Below are 15108 nucleotides of genomic sequence, written 5' to 3'. Positions count from 1 at the left end.
GAAATATATGGATAGAGATGAAGACCTGATTTTGGTAATTCTGACTTCATTTTGCACCAGTCTGTTTTCCTCTTATCCTTAGGGCAATGGCATAATAAATATTTTAGAGAAATTACTGTGGCAGCAGTGTTCGTGAGTGGGAAAAAGGGAGGCAGAGAGTATAACACAGACGTGGGGGTGTGGAAAAGGTGTTGTAGAGAATTGTTAGGCAGGTCTGGTCCTTGAAAAGCAAATTATCACATACATAAAAATGGTTATAAATTGATCATGTTCTTGAAATCAATACACAGAAGTTGTCACAGAAGGTTAAGCCAGAGAATGCCTAACTTCCAAATGTTAGACACTCAAACACAGTTTGTATCAATGTTGTGTGATCTTAAGCCTTTGTCTCAGCAGCTGTATATATAAGCTGTACATACATACTGGGTGAATTGCTTATTCCTTTCTGAAGTATGTAATTTTTAATATTGGGTTTGTCCTCTTCCACTTTGGGATATTAGAAATTACCAAATTTAATGAAACTATTTTCCTTATAGTTCTACTGAACTCTGTATTTTGAAATTTTTTTTTTAAAGATTTTATTTATATATTTGACAGACAGAGATCACAAGTAGGCAGAGAGGCAGGCAGAGGGGGACGGGGAAGCAGGCTCCCCGCTGAGCAGAGAGCCCGATGCGGGGCTCAATCCTAGGATGCTGGGATCATGACCTGAGCTGAAGGCAGAAGCTTTAACCCACTAAGCCACCCATGCGCCCCGTATTTTGAAATTTTATATGCAAGATTGGAATGTGCTTCATTTAGTAAAATACCTGTGTATATTAAAATTTTAATCATAATCTTCTAAAAGTCATTTAAATATGTTAAGCAGTGAGTAAATGGAAATGAGGATAAGGCAACATATTATTTTACTTAAATATTTTCTTTTGTGTATCTTCATCTTTCTCCTAATCTGTCTAGGCTGTGGTCCTGGAGGGAAATCTGTCCCAACTTCTATTTTTCATTCAGTGTGTCTAAATATGTCAAATTCCAGAGACAAAATGAGAAAAGCAAGATGAGAATAGGCTGTTTTAGTTTCTTCTGATGTTTTCCTCCAGACATGGAGATTGGCACAGGAAGATTGCAGAATTCCTCCCAAGAGATGACTGCAGTGTAACATCTCCACATAGAGGAAAGAACAATAATATAAGACCATTGCTATCAGTACAGAGAACACCAGAAACTTCTAGCAAAGTCATGATTTTTCCAAAGTGAAAGAGGAATTGGTCTTAGGAATAATTCCTTAGGAATCTGTATTTTAATTTTTCTCTACATCTGGAAAATTGGACAAAATAGGGATTCCAATTTGCATACTTTAAAGTGCTGAAGTCTAATAGATTGGTATATAAAAAGCCAGTGTTTCCACATTGTTTTATAAAATGTTACAGTGAACTGAATTTTTTTCACTTTAATATTGCCTCTCTGAAATTTAGGAGAAGTTCATTGCCTTTGAAATGAGATTTTTTTGTTGTTGTTTTTTGTTTGTTTTCTTAATTAACTAGTTGTTTAAGCAACACTGTTTTATACTAATTGGAGTTTTGGTATTAAAATGATGACTTTCTCAAATCACTTGGTCAGGGACAATGTTCAAAGTCCTTAGTGAAAAAACCTGAGAACAAGTTGTTGCAATGCTACAAAGAAAATTAAGCTTTTATACTTTGAGCATTTTGTGGTTGAACACTCAGAATAGACTATGAGGGTAACAGGAGCTTTTTAACCCAGTAGATTTCAAAACACAACTGTTATTTCATCAGGTGTTGAGTTGCAGGAGTGTGATAATGTTAATGTACCTTGTCACTAGCCTAACTCTGTCTCAGAATAAATCCTTCCCTGTTTCCCTATCAAGTGTTTTTTAGCCTGTGCATAAATAACTTATGATCAATGATTAGGACCTCATTGAATTCTCAAAGGCAGACTCTGAAACCTTTTAAAATTTTTTTACTTCACAGTATGTCTTTTGCTAATCGCATGCAGGTCATTTTATGGCATTTTGATAACAGTGTAATTCTCTTTCCATTTCTCTTTCAATTTTTCCACATGTGGTATGGTTGGTTACTCCCTGCTGGATATAGTTTGGTTACTATTTAATACAATGATGCATGTTTACTGACACAATGAAGTGTTTTTCAGAAATTAACGTAATACTGGAAGTTTGATTTGGTAACTATTGAGCAGAATGATTGTCTCCTCAATTCTGGACACTTCTATTAATACAGACTAAAAGCGAATTCACTTTAATAGAGTTTGTATATGACTTTTCTATCTTTTCTTTGAATTAAAACCAAATATCTCCTTAATAGTTAGAACCAGCCCCCTCCCCTTCTAGTTAATTCCCTTCAGACACTGATGTAGTTGTTTCCAGACCTAAAAAAACCTACCTTTTTTTTTTTCCCCCTTATACCACTATTGTATTTTCCTTTGGCATTGCATATCTTCTAACCTGAACTTGTGTAAACTGAGATGTAACACTTCAAAGTTCAAGATGCATTTACATCACATCACTAGTTGTAGTCATTTTTAGACTTAAGGAATATGAGACTAATAGGTCACTTGAAAATAATTCTGCCTAGGATAAATCAGAAGAAATGGCAAATGATTTAGAGGCACTTTAAAAAATCAGTAATAATGCTTCTTGGAACTTCACTAAGTTGTAAAGATCATCCACTGTGCTAATAATAGTGGTAAATACAGTGTGTGGGTGGTTAATGTTAAATCACTCAAATACCCTTTAGAAAGCTTCAGATATAAGAAAAGCCTGAAAGAAATGGATGAAAGGGAAAACTACGTAATTGTTGTTAGACTAATGGGAGATGCTGGTTTGAATCTTTACCCCAGGAAACTAAATTACTATCATAGAAGCAATTATGTTTTGTGCCTTCATCTTTGCACGTGTTCTTTCTTGAAATAATTACATCCATCAGACAGCTGGGATTGGGATGGTAACCCATTTTTATACAGAGCCTCTCTCCTGACTTAGGAACTCTTGGAAAACACTTGAAAGGTGTTTGACTCAGAAATAAAACTTCATGCTAATTACACAATTATTTAATGAGCCTATGCATAAGTAAACGTGTTTAAACATAAGACACTTTGAAGAACATGCTTTTTAGTTTGTTTTTCTTTTTTTCTTTTCTTTCTTTTCTTTTTTTTAAGATGGTGGAGGAAAGGGACCTTGAGGGGTGGGGAAGGGAGCTTCAGCAGGCTCCATGCTCAGCTCAGAGCCTGACTTGGGGCTCGATCTCATGACTCTGAGATAGTGACCTGAGCCGAAATCAAGAATTGGACATTTAACTGAGCCACCCAGGTGCCCCTATGTTCTTAACAGTAGCACATACATCACAAAAAGTCAAATTGTTAAAGGGGACATGAGCATTATTTTACCTTTGCATCAGATGGTTGTGCCTAGGTTTCACCCAGGGAGTTAAAATGTTTCGGAATTCCTTGGTGAAGAGGTATTAATGCCCAGGATCTTCCGCAGAATAATTAAATCACACTGTCCAGGGCAGTGGAGAACATCTTTGAAGTAGGGAATTTTAAAAATCCCAAGGCCAAGGCCACATTTCAAGCCAATTAAACCAATTAAAAATCAGAATCTGTGGAGGATGGAGTAGAGTTATCACAATTTTAAAAATCTTCCAAAAAATAATACTCTTCCTGATGATTCTAATATCCAGACATTGGAGAACCAGGTACAAGAGTAGGTCCCAGACATTTGTTTTTAAAAAATTCTCCAGAAAATTCTACTTGAGGTTGTGTTTGGGGATTTCTGATGAAGAATTACTGCCCCAAACAAGCAAATTGTCTAACCGCAGGCAACTAGATCACCTCAAGCAGAACTAGTAAGTCTAATTTCTGGGTCCAGTGTTCTCTCTACTGTTCTGTCTCTAAGTTCTACCAATAGCCTAACATCTGGTGCTAACATTCTTAGATTATAAGAGTTCATCTTAACTTAAGAGTACTTAAGTCTCTTAAGTACTTAAGAGAAGACTTAAGAGTACTTAATAAGCTTCTAACAAAATTAAAATAAAAATCTGAGGTAGACATGTGAGGGCAATTCAAATGCTTGTTGAATGAATGGAATTGAGTTTGCCTACAGGAAGAGGATGTCACTGGGTCCTTGTTCTTGACATCACACCATGGGAAGTCCTGCTGGGTCAGTCCTCTGTCTCCTATTCCAATCACATTGATGTGGATCATCTTAAATTACACAACAAATGAAAAAACAGGTTTCTAAAGTCTTTTGCTTCCAAATATATTCTTTTGTAATGTGATTGTGGATTAGTTTTCTAGGGCTGCCATAACAAAGGGCCACAGACTGGAGAGGATTTAACAAATTTATCTAGAAGTGTGAGGTTAAGGTGTTGGCAGAGATGGTTTCTTCTAAGTCCTCTCTCTTTGGCCCATGGGTGGCCACCTTCTCCGTGTGTCTTTGCATGGCTTCTCTTTGTATATGCACAGATTTGGGTCCTAATGTCTTCGAAAGACACAAGTCAGATTGGGTTAAAGCCCACCCTAATGACCTCAGTTTAATTTGTCTTTAAAGAGGTAAATTTCTCTGTATACATTCACATTTTGAGGTACTAGGGATTTAGAATTTCAACTTATTTATTTGGAGAAGGGGGACACAATTTTACCCATAGTGGGTGGAAAGAACAATATTTTGGCATGTTCAAATGTCTACTGTTTAAAAAATATATAGCAAAAATGCTGGTATTAGTTACACGTGGGGTGTGTGTTTTGATTGCAGAATAATCACAAAAAGATGGGAAGCCATTTAAGTTTATGGGCCCTATTAATGTAGGATGATTGGCCATTATCTGCATGAGAATCAGTGCTCACACAAATGTGTATAAAAATGTTTCCAAGTCTAATGTGGTTGTTTTCAATTATGCTAAATTCTGTGGCCAAAATTAGATAATTGTCTTGTCAATCCACTGCGTTCTGACACTGAAGGTTTTTCTTCAGATGTTTTTGACACATCAGCCTCTTTATTCTATGTAAAAAGCTCAACAGTTCTAACTCAATGGCTCAAACTTAGAGCAAAACAAAGCATTTATTTTGACAAAGAAGTTTTTTATGATTTTTCTTTGTTAACATGATTCATATGTGTGTTGCAGACACATACATGAGCTGTGTTAGCATTCCATTAGAAACCACAGAGAAGTGTGGATGATTTGAGGTTGATGGCACAGCACTAAGTGAGAAATCCCAGTGTGATTTTTATGAACCAGAGCTGTTGCCAGCCTCATGCTATTTGAAAGCCATAACATATGGTAAATCTATAAGTGCTCTACTTTTTCACAACTCTTAAACTATAACATACCAGTATTATGTGTTAGAGACTAATTTTTAAAAATCTTTTAAAATGTATCCTTTGATAAATTTATTTTTTCTAAATCAAGTTTCAATTTATCTGCAACTAAAATTACAGCTCATAAGTGTACCATTTTAACGAACATTTACACCAACTTCATTCCAGCTTACAAAGGTGTAGAGTATTTCTTCTTCCTAGAAAGCTTTCCCTGTCCCTTCCCTGTCAATTTCTCCTTACCTCTGCCAAGACAACCACTTTCTACAGCCTTTGTTATTTCAGGCCAGCATTTTGCTAATTGTCCTACCAGCAATTTCCAATAAAAATTTTCTCACTCTTTCCAGCCTTCAGTAACACTTCAAGAATGCTCTAGCTTCTGCCTGCTGCCCACGGTCGAAACCAGTGACACATGTCTTAGTTTTCTTACACACTAGCATCCCACTTGCAGTAATGATCTTGACTTGAGTAACCAAAGAGTTTTCCCTTTTTTTTAACCTTTTTTTTTTTTTTTTTAAGAATTTAGAGTGTGGGTACATGTGCATGCAAGTGTGGGGGAGGGGCGAGAGAGAGAGAGAGAGAGAGAATCTCAAGCAGACTCCCAGCTGAGCACGGAGGGCAACTGGTCGGGGCTCAATCCCACAACCTGATATTACGACCTGAGCGGAAATCAAAAGTCAGATACTTAACAGACTGAGCCACCCAGATGCCCCCCCTGCCACCTCCCTTTTTTTTAAATACTTCCTGTAAATGGAATGAAGCAGTATGAATGCTACAGTGCCTGCCGTCTTTTGCTCAGTGTAAGATCTGAGCTTGATCTTTTCCGCATGTATCAGTACTTGGCTCTTTCACTGCAGTGTGGTACTTCATTGCTTAACCTCGTTTATTCTTATGATGAATGTTTGGTGTGTTTCTAGTTTGGAACTCTTATGATCATAATTTCTATGAAGTTTTTTTTGTTTTGTTTTGTTTTTGTTTTTTTTTACTTTTGGTGAAATTGTGCCCTCATTTCTTTGGGATATATACTTAGGAGTGAAATCCTGGGTCAGAGGAGGTCATGTACTTAATTTGGGTAGATACTTGTAAGTAGTTTACCAAAGTGGCTGAACGAATTCCTATTCCCTCTTGCAATGTATAAAAGCTACAGTTGGTTCACATCTAATTGCTCATATAGCCACACAAAAAGCCCAGATTGAGCTTTAAACTGCCAAATATGTGCTGCTTGAACAAATGTAAGATTTGATGAATAAAGCGTGAATCAAGTCCTTGTAGGTATAATTGAGTAAATATACTTGAAGTATTTTGTGATATTTAAACTGTTCTCTTTTCTTTTTGCATCAGTAGTCATAATCATGGAATTTGTTCATGGCAATTGTTTTCCAATAAGATGGTAATAGTTTGACTCTTATTCCTGTACAGTAATAAAACAGACTAGACTGTTTTATCAACAGAGTCTAAATGGCCCCATTAATTAGCCTCCTTGCTTTATAGATAATATAAACTAATAACATATATTAAAAATAAGGATTTAAATGTATATATTGTTTTTTGACAAACTTTATATATAGACTTCATTTAAAGCTAACAGTGCCCTTAAAGATGATATTTCTTTCTGGCAGAAGAAACCAGATTTTATACAGACTTAAGCTGTCAAAGCAGCTTAATAACATGTGGAACTTAAATCTAGATTTTCTGGCTACAGATTGAAAGCTTTGTCTATCTCTCTGTAAAGAATAAGCACATATTTAAAGCATGAATTCAATTATTTTCAAGGAGAATGTGGTAACCTGAGGATTTAAATAAGTCCTACCTATGACAGTGCATTAAATATTTTTATGTATTATAGAATATAGGTTTAGTTTTAAAATAAGATCCTTATATTAATTTAATATAAAATGTATATTTTGAAACGCAATAATTTGACTGTAGTGACCCTAGCATCTTTTTATAAGAATAAAATTAATATTTCTAAATAAGATGTTTCATATATATTTTTATTCCACTTTGGTTGTCTACAAAATATATTGCAGACAGTGGGATAACTCCCCAGTCATCTGTGGGTATCTCAATGCTCTGTGGTTTTGGGAATGTTCTTTAGTACCTTTGAAAGAAAAATGAAGCATTTAGAGGAACTTTCTTCTGTTATTATATTAAATTGCTTTGTCTTGCTAGAATGCTTACTTAGCCTGTAAAAGTGATTCTAGACTAGGAAGTTTACTGTTTTCTTTTGTTTGTTTGTTTTATTTTAAGCTTGAATACATCAAATTGATGGTATGTTTGTTTACATATTTTCCCCCACAATCCTATGAAAATATATTAATATCACATTATCGAGGCAAATAGTTTTTATTTAATTTTTTTTCATAAAATATGGATATTCAAGCTCTGGGGAATGGAAAAAAAAAGAGAGGGAACACATCCTTCTACACACCATTCTAATTTAGCTGACATTAATTTGAAAAGGCTAAAGCAAATATGTATATGTATCCGTAAAAGTATACACATACGTTATTTCATCACTGTTCATATATTTTTTAAAATTTTTTTTAAAAGATTATTTATTTATTTATTTGACAGACAGAGATTACAAGTAGGCAGAGAGGCAGGCAGAGAGAGAGGAGGAAGCAGGCTCCCTGCTGAGCAGAGAGCCTGATGCAGGGCTCCATCCCAGGACCCTGGGATCATGACCTGAGCCAAAGTCAGAGGCTTTAACCCACCGAGCCACCCAGGCACCCCTCATCACTGTTCATATATTTATGCTATTTTTGTTTTTTTATAAACACCCTTAAAAATTATTAAATGCTTCCCAATACTTCTACTTCTGCCTCTTCATCAGTCTTTTAATATTGCTGGGATTAAATTCACAGTTTGTGTTTTAATCCCTTATGTGATGGGTCAAACGGTACATTACTTTAGAAGATGTGAGAGAAAAACTGTTTAAAAAAAAAAGTTATACTCTCTGTGTCATAGTTAACCTTTACATGACTTTTTCATCATTATTTTCTACTTCACACATCTTCTAGTTCTCTATGCAGACTACTTCAGCTTCTACTGCTTTACATAACCTACATTTTCTGGATGGGACTGCCCGTGATCCACGAGCTTGGGGTCAGGCATAAACTGTGTAGCACCTGAGGTGGATTCTGATCTTGTCTTTGTTTCAGAGTTGAGTTCTATTGGCAAGGGCACTGAGTATTTCAGGCTGTCAGTTGTTTTTTCAGATATTTCTGTTTCAGCAGAATTTCCTAGCTTAGCTTTCTCTTTGGGTTTAGGAAATGACTCTCTCTTGTTGATTTTTGTCCACAATGATTTAACTGCTTCATAAATTTCCTGGCTTATAGAATATGCCCTTTTCCCCAGTTACCTTTGCAATTATTACTGACGGAATTGGGTAGCGAACATTTGCTCCTAAAGTAGCCAGTCCCAGGGGATAAGCAATTTTCTTGAGCCTAGAACCTTTTGCAAATTGCATTGTATCCATTTTCCCATTTCTCGCAAACACATACACACCCTTGCATCAGCGAGTATAGTGACCAGTTCTAGTGTGGATGGATGCACAGCCCATTTGTAGATGCCTGGGCTGCCCTTCAACATATTAAGGCTGCAGAGGTGGTGCAGCATATATGGGAAGCTGCTCTGGTTTTACCAGCTGATTTTTGTGTGTTTTAGCTGCATGCACAGTTACAGATGCACATATCAGACCTGCAGATTGGTTGTCAGCTTCCCCTCCTAACAGCTGCCATGTCTGTGACCTCTTCTGTCTGAGTTTTCATATGGTGTGCAGAGATGGACAAAACAGTTCAACTCAGTTTTTATTTAAGTTATTGTAAGTTTTGCAAGGTATCCTGTCAAAGTAGATTGGCAGTCAGAAGCTCTGGATTTCAGTCTTATATCTGAAACTGAATAAACAGTAATAAGTCTCATTGTTTTTTTCAACTGTAAAATAAGAGGTTTGGACTAAGTGAAGCTCAAAGATCCTTAAAACTCTAAAAATACATGTATTCATTTTATAAGTGGTTTTCTTTGGCTTCTTAAATCTTTGTGGTTTTGCCTGCTATTGTAGCTCTTGTTTTGAAACTGGGATTTCTCCCCCCACCCCTTTTTTTAAATGAAGGGGAAATACTTTTGCTAGGTTATGTCATGCTCACTTGATTAAAAGCTGATGGTGGGGCTATATATTAATATCAGAGTCTTTGTTTTAGATCCTTTTGGGCAGAGGCATTATATTGCTTTTGAATAGAATGACATTCTTACAGAAAACGTGCTATAACCCACTTCCCTTTGAAGAACAGGCCCTTTATAGTTCTCCAGTTTTTTCTAAATACATTCAGTGAAATTTTCATTTCATATTTCAATTGACTTGTATATTTGAATAATGCATCTTGTTAACATGATTCCACAAAAATAGGCTTTATTGAAGATTCTTTTGTTTAATAGTTCTTAGAATTCATTAAAATTTCCCATCGTAGCTGTACCTCATAATTAATTTATGGCATTCAAAAATTGTTTTAGTTGACTTGACCTCAGTGGAATTACTGAGAAATAAGATGTTCCAAGTATGTGGAACAGAGTCACTTTTTTTTTTTCCAAACTTTAATAAAACTTTTAAATAGTAGAATTCCTTCTGATATATAAACCTATGTTTCTGATTTTTTTTTTTTTTTAAGATTTTATTTGTCAGAGCATGAGCAAGGGAAGTGGCAGACAGAGGGAGAAGCAGGCTCCCCCGCTGAGCAAGGAGCCTGATGCAGGACTCAGTCTCAGGACTCTGGGATCCTGATCGGAGCTGAAGGCAGACTCTTAGCTGAGCCACCCAGGCATCCCATGTTTCTGAATTCTTAAAGATTGTATGGAATAGAACTGACTGCCTCACTCCCCACCTGGAAGAACTGACTATCCCCATTTTGATCACTATATTTTATCCCATGCATAGTAAAGCTTCCCAAATGATATATTCTATCAAATTATCCTTGGATAACTATAAATTTTATATTTCCCTAGTCTTCCTATTGTGTCCATTTTAAACGTTTGAGCCTTTGAATCTTAGATAACTAGGAGAACTAAGTAGCTGTACTTAGTAGAATAATGTGTTAAGAAAGAGGCTTTTTGGTCATGTAAATCTGTGTTTTCTGTTTCATAAAATCTCTACAACCAATTTTGTTTACTTCAGAGTTCTTTTTTGTATGTTGGTTTCTGATAGGGTTTTATGTTTATGTCCCTTATTATCTTCAGATTAGTGTCATATTGCTACACTGTTTTTAAAAAATAGTTATATTAGACAAGCAACTTGGGTCAAGGTTATATACTAGGTTATATAATATATAATATGTTATTATATTATATTGTGCATAGAATGAAGTATTAACACTGCCTTGTGTCCCATAGATTCTTAAGTTGTGAGATATTTCAAATATGTAGAGCGATGGAAAAGATAACATATGAACCCTTTTTATCCACCACACACCCAGCTTTATCAATCTTAATTTTTCATGACTTTATAGTTGTTTTTTTTTTTTTTTAAGAGATAGCATTTTATAGATATAATGGAAGAATGGCTTCCATTTCTAGTATAACCATTTAAAAAAGATGTATTACTATTGGGGTTGATTTCTATCTTTTACCTTTGCTTTGTTTAAGCTGGAATACTTACTCATCCATCCATTTAAGCAAGAAACATTTAAGTATGTAATAGCTACTGTGCCACACTGAAAGATATGATGAATAATTCCTGTCCTTTTGGATTAAATAGGCAAGTTTAGGGATAAGATGAAGTAAAAAACAAAAAACAACACCCACAAATCACTATAATACAACGATAATGACAAGTGGCATAAAAAAACAGCCAAATGATATCTGGAGTTTGAAACAAGAGTGAGACTATCTGACTGCAAAGATTAGCTGATGCTTTGAGAAAGAGGTGCCATTTGAATTAAACTCAGTTTGAATTTTTTCATTTATGACTTGGTAAAAGATGAATTCAGGCAGATTGTTGTACCTATATATTCCACTTGGTGCTGATATCCAATGATCCCACTTCATAATACTTCAATAATACCTATGAATGGTAGCCTTCATGTGACCCTTTATTTATTTTTTGAAAGATTTTATTTATTTATTTGTAGAGCTAGACAGTGAGAGCTGGAACACAAGCAGGGGAAGTGGGAGAGGGAGAAGCAGGCTTCCCACTGAGCAGGGAGCCTGACGTGGGGCTCGATCCCAGAACCCTGGGATCATGACCTGAACTGAAGGCAGACGCTTAATGAGTGAGCCACCCAGGCACCCCTCCTGTGGACCTTTAATGAACTAATCAGTTATGTCACTGCCATGGCTGGAGCTGGCACTTGTGAAAGGTTTTCTTGTTGGGGTTATTTAGGCAATGTCATGTAGTGGGGACTACAGCAGTCTACATCTCCGTTTACTACAGTAATGCCTTGGGAAATTGCTGTTCTTCCCCCTTTGCCTCACCTGAGACAGTTGGACACAATTTAGCTCTTCCATATCTTTAATTCCATAACCATTATGTCCTGACCAATCGCTGCCTGCTATTTTTGCTTCATTACTCATCCTTCTTAATGTTTATTTTGTAGATATAGTTCATATATTAAACTTTGTATTGCACTGGGGTAAAATGGGAAGAATTGCCTAATTTTTATTTGAAGATATTTACACTGAATTGGGCTTTGAATTCAAGTATTTGAGGATGGGTGTTTAGGTGTGTGGCTACAGTTTAGAAATGAAATAGTCATGCTGATTTTTAAGTAATAAGTTGTTTATAAATAGTTTTATAAACAACTACTGGTCTTCTTTTTTTTTTTTTTTTTGCTTTGATGCCTTTTTGGCACAGTTTATCATAAAAAGTGTGTTTCATGTATAAGAATGGTCTCAGGCAATATAGTCACATTTAGATCAGTTTTACTATTTTACTATTTACTATTTACTATTTTACTATTTTACTATTTACTACTATTTACTATTTTACTATTTTAACTAATTTGACCTATGTATATCAACATTTCCTGAAGCTAAAGAATACCTTATGGATCACAAAATTCACCATTTTTTCAAATGAGTTAAATAAATGATATCCAGGGATTAAATTGCTCATCTAAATTTGCTTAATTGTAAAAACCACAATTGTAAAAACCACAAGCTCAGGTCTTCTAAGTTGTGTGTGTGTGTGTGTGTGTGTGTGTGTGTGTGTGTGTGTTACCACATTGTGGCAAATAGTTGTGTTTGGCAATTTTGTAAAGAAAAAAGTTACAAAAAACTAAATGAAAAGTAGTTCAATTTTTGAAAGGTTTTTTGTTTTGTTTTAGTTTTTTCCCTCTAAACCAACTTGAGGTAAAACTTGAATGACTGGATTACTAGATAATCAGGAAGATTGGGTCATATCCAGGCGGGCCTCATTACACTTTGCTTTACTGTGTTTCACAAATATTGTGTTTTATACAAATTGAAGGTTTGTAACAACTCTGTTGCAAACAAGTCTGCCAGTGCTATTCCCATGGTATTTGCTCACTTGGTGTCTCTGTGTCATATTTAGGTAACTCTTGCAATATTTCAGTTTTATTTTTCATTATTATATTATGACAACCTATGATCATTGCTTTTTGATGTTACTATTATAACTGTTTTTGGAGTACCACAACCTTGCCCATACAAGATGATGAGATTAATTCATAACTGTTTTTACTGCTCCATCAACTGTCTGCTCCATTATTTCTCTCCTTCTCGTTGGGCTTCCCTATTCCTTGAGACACAACAGTATTAAAGTTATGCAACTAATAACTCTACAAAGCCTTCTAAGTGTTCAAGTGAAAGGAATGGTCTATCAATACAGCAAACTTAGTTATCTTATTTTTGAAATTGCCACAGCCTCCCCAACCTTCAGTAACCCCCTACCCTGATCAATGAGTAGCCATCAACATCAAGGCAAGATACTCCATCAGCAAGAAGATCACAACTCACTGTATGTTGAAATGATGGTTAGTATTTTTAAGTAACAAGGTTTTTTGTTTTTTTGTTTTTGTTTTTATTTTTAAATGAAGTATGGTTAACATAGTGTTAGATTAGTTTCAAGGTGTACAATATGATACAACAATTCTGTATATTACCCAGTTCTCATCAACATAAGTGTACTCAGCCAACCAGGTGCCCCAAAATAGGTGTACTCTTAGTCCCCTTTATCTATCTCACCCATCTCTCTGACCCACCTCCCTTCTAGCAACCACCAGTTTATTCTCTTTTATTTAAGAGTCTATTTTGTTTTTTCTTTGTTCCTTTGTTTCTTAAATTCCACATATAAGTAAAATTATATGGCATTTTTCTTTCTCTGACTTATTTTTAGCATTATACTCTCTAGGTCCATCCATGTTGTTGCAGATAGAAATATCTTATCCTTTTTTTATGGATAACTAATATTACTGTGTGTGTGTGTGTGTGTGTGTGTTATATCTCCCACTCTATCCATTCATCTGTTGATAGACATTTGGGTTACTTCCATATCTTGGCTATTGTAAATAATGCTGCAATAAATACAGGGGTGCATATGTCTTCTCAATTTAGTGTTTTTGTTTTCTTTGTGTAAATAGTAGTGGAATTACTGGATCCTACGGTAATCCAATTTTTAATTTTTTGTGGACCCTCCATATTGTTTTCCGCAGTGGCTACACCAATTTGTATTCTCACCAGCAATGCAAGAGGATATATACTACTTTTTCTCTACGTTCTTGCCAACACCAGTTACCTCTTACCTTTTTAATTCCAGCCATCATGACAGGTGTAGAGTGATACCTCAATTTTTATTTGCATTTTCCTGATTATTAGGGATGTTGAGCATCTTTTCATGTGTCAGCCATCCATGTGTCTTCTTTGGAAAAAGGTCTATTCACATCCTCTGTCCATTTTTTTTTTTTTTTAATCAGAGCATTCTTTTGGTGTTAAGTTGTGTAAGTTCTTTATGTTTTGAATATTAACTCCTTATCAGATATCATTGGCAACTACCTTTTCCCATTTAGTAGGTTGCCTTTTTATGTTTTGCTGATGGTTTCCTTTGCTTTGCAAAAGCTTTTTATTTTGGTGTAATCCTAATAGTTTAATTTTGTTTTCCTTGTGTAAGAAGACCTACTTAGAAAAATATTTCTATGACTAATGTAAAAGAAATTCCTGCCTGTGTTTTCTTCTAGGAATTTTGTGGTTTCAGATCTCACATTTAGGTTCAGCAATAAATTATTTTTAAATTAAAGTATGTACTTTTTTAAAGACCTAATACTATTGTACACTTAATAGACCATAGTGTAAACATAACTTATATACACAATGGGATAACAAAAAGGTCATTTGGCTCCCTGTATTGACTTGCTTTATTTCCAGAGCTGAATTGACCATGTCTCTGAGGTATCCCTATAAAAATATAATAGTCTATGACAGCAATTTACATTATAAAGTGACTTTTATAGTTAGTGTTCATCCATGAAGAAACATGACCATCTAGAGCATAAAATTATTTGAAATTAGTTCAAGTTACTTAAGTAGAAATTACACATCCCTTTAAAATATATTTCAATGTAAGGCATAGCAGCAATTGAGGGTGGAAGAAACCCCCAAAACTAGAGTTCTTGAAGAGTCATTAGGCTATCCTTTATTAGAGTAAAATAGCAGATGATGCTATGGTATTTTTCCAGATGAAATTTAACTCAGTGTTACATACTTTTATTTATAGTTTTGTATTTTCAATGTAAACATTAAAATTACTCCCCATTAAA

The 15108-nt window shown here is 35.0% G+C and overlaps 1 pseudogene across 1 annotated transcript; it reads right to left on the bottom strand.

Moving 5' to 3' along the window:
- Nucleotides 1-8392: 8392 nt before the first annotated feature.
- Nucleotides 8393-11908, bottom strand: LOC308338296 (MICOS complex subunit MIC27-like; annotated as a pseudogene). The gene is made up of 2 exons: nucleotides 11810-11908; nucleotides 8393-9101 (listed from the first exon to the last, which is right to left on the bottom strand). The product of its transcript is annotated as an MICOS complex subunit MIC27-like (transcript).
- Nucleotides 11909-15108: the final 3200 nt, after the last annotated feature.

Source organism: Martes martes (assembly GCF_963455335.1).
Source record: "Martes martes genome assembly, chromosome: 1".
Lineage (NCBI taxonomy): Eukaryota > Metazoa > Chordata > Mammalia > Carnivora > Mustelidae > Martes > Martes martes.
Note: the sequence above shows the minus strand (reverse complement) of the source record. Positions and strands in the feature narration are given on the sequence as shown.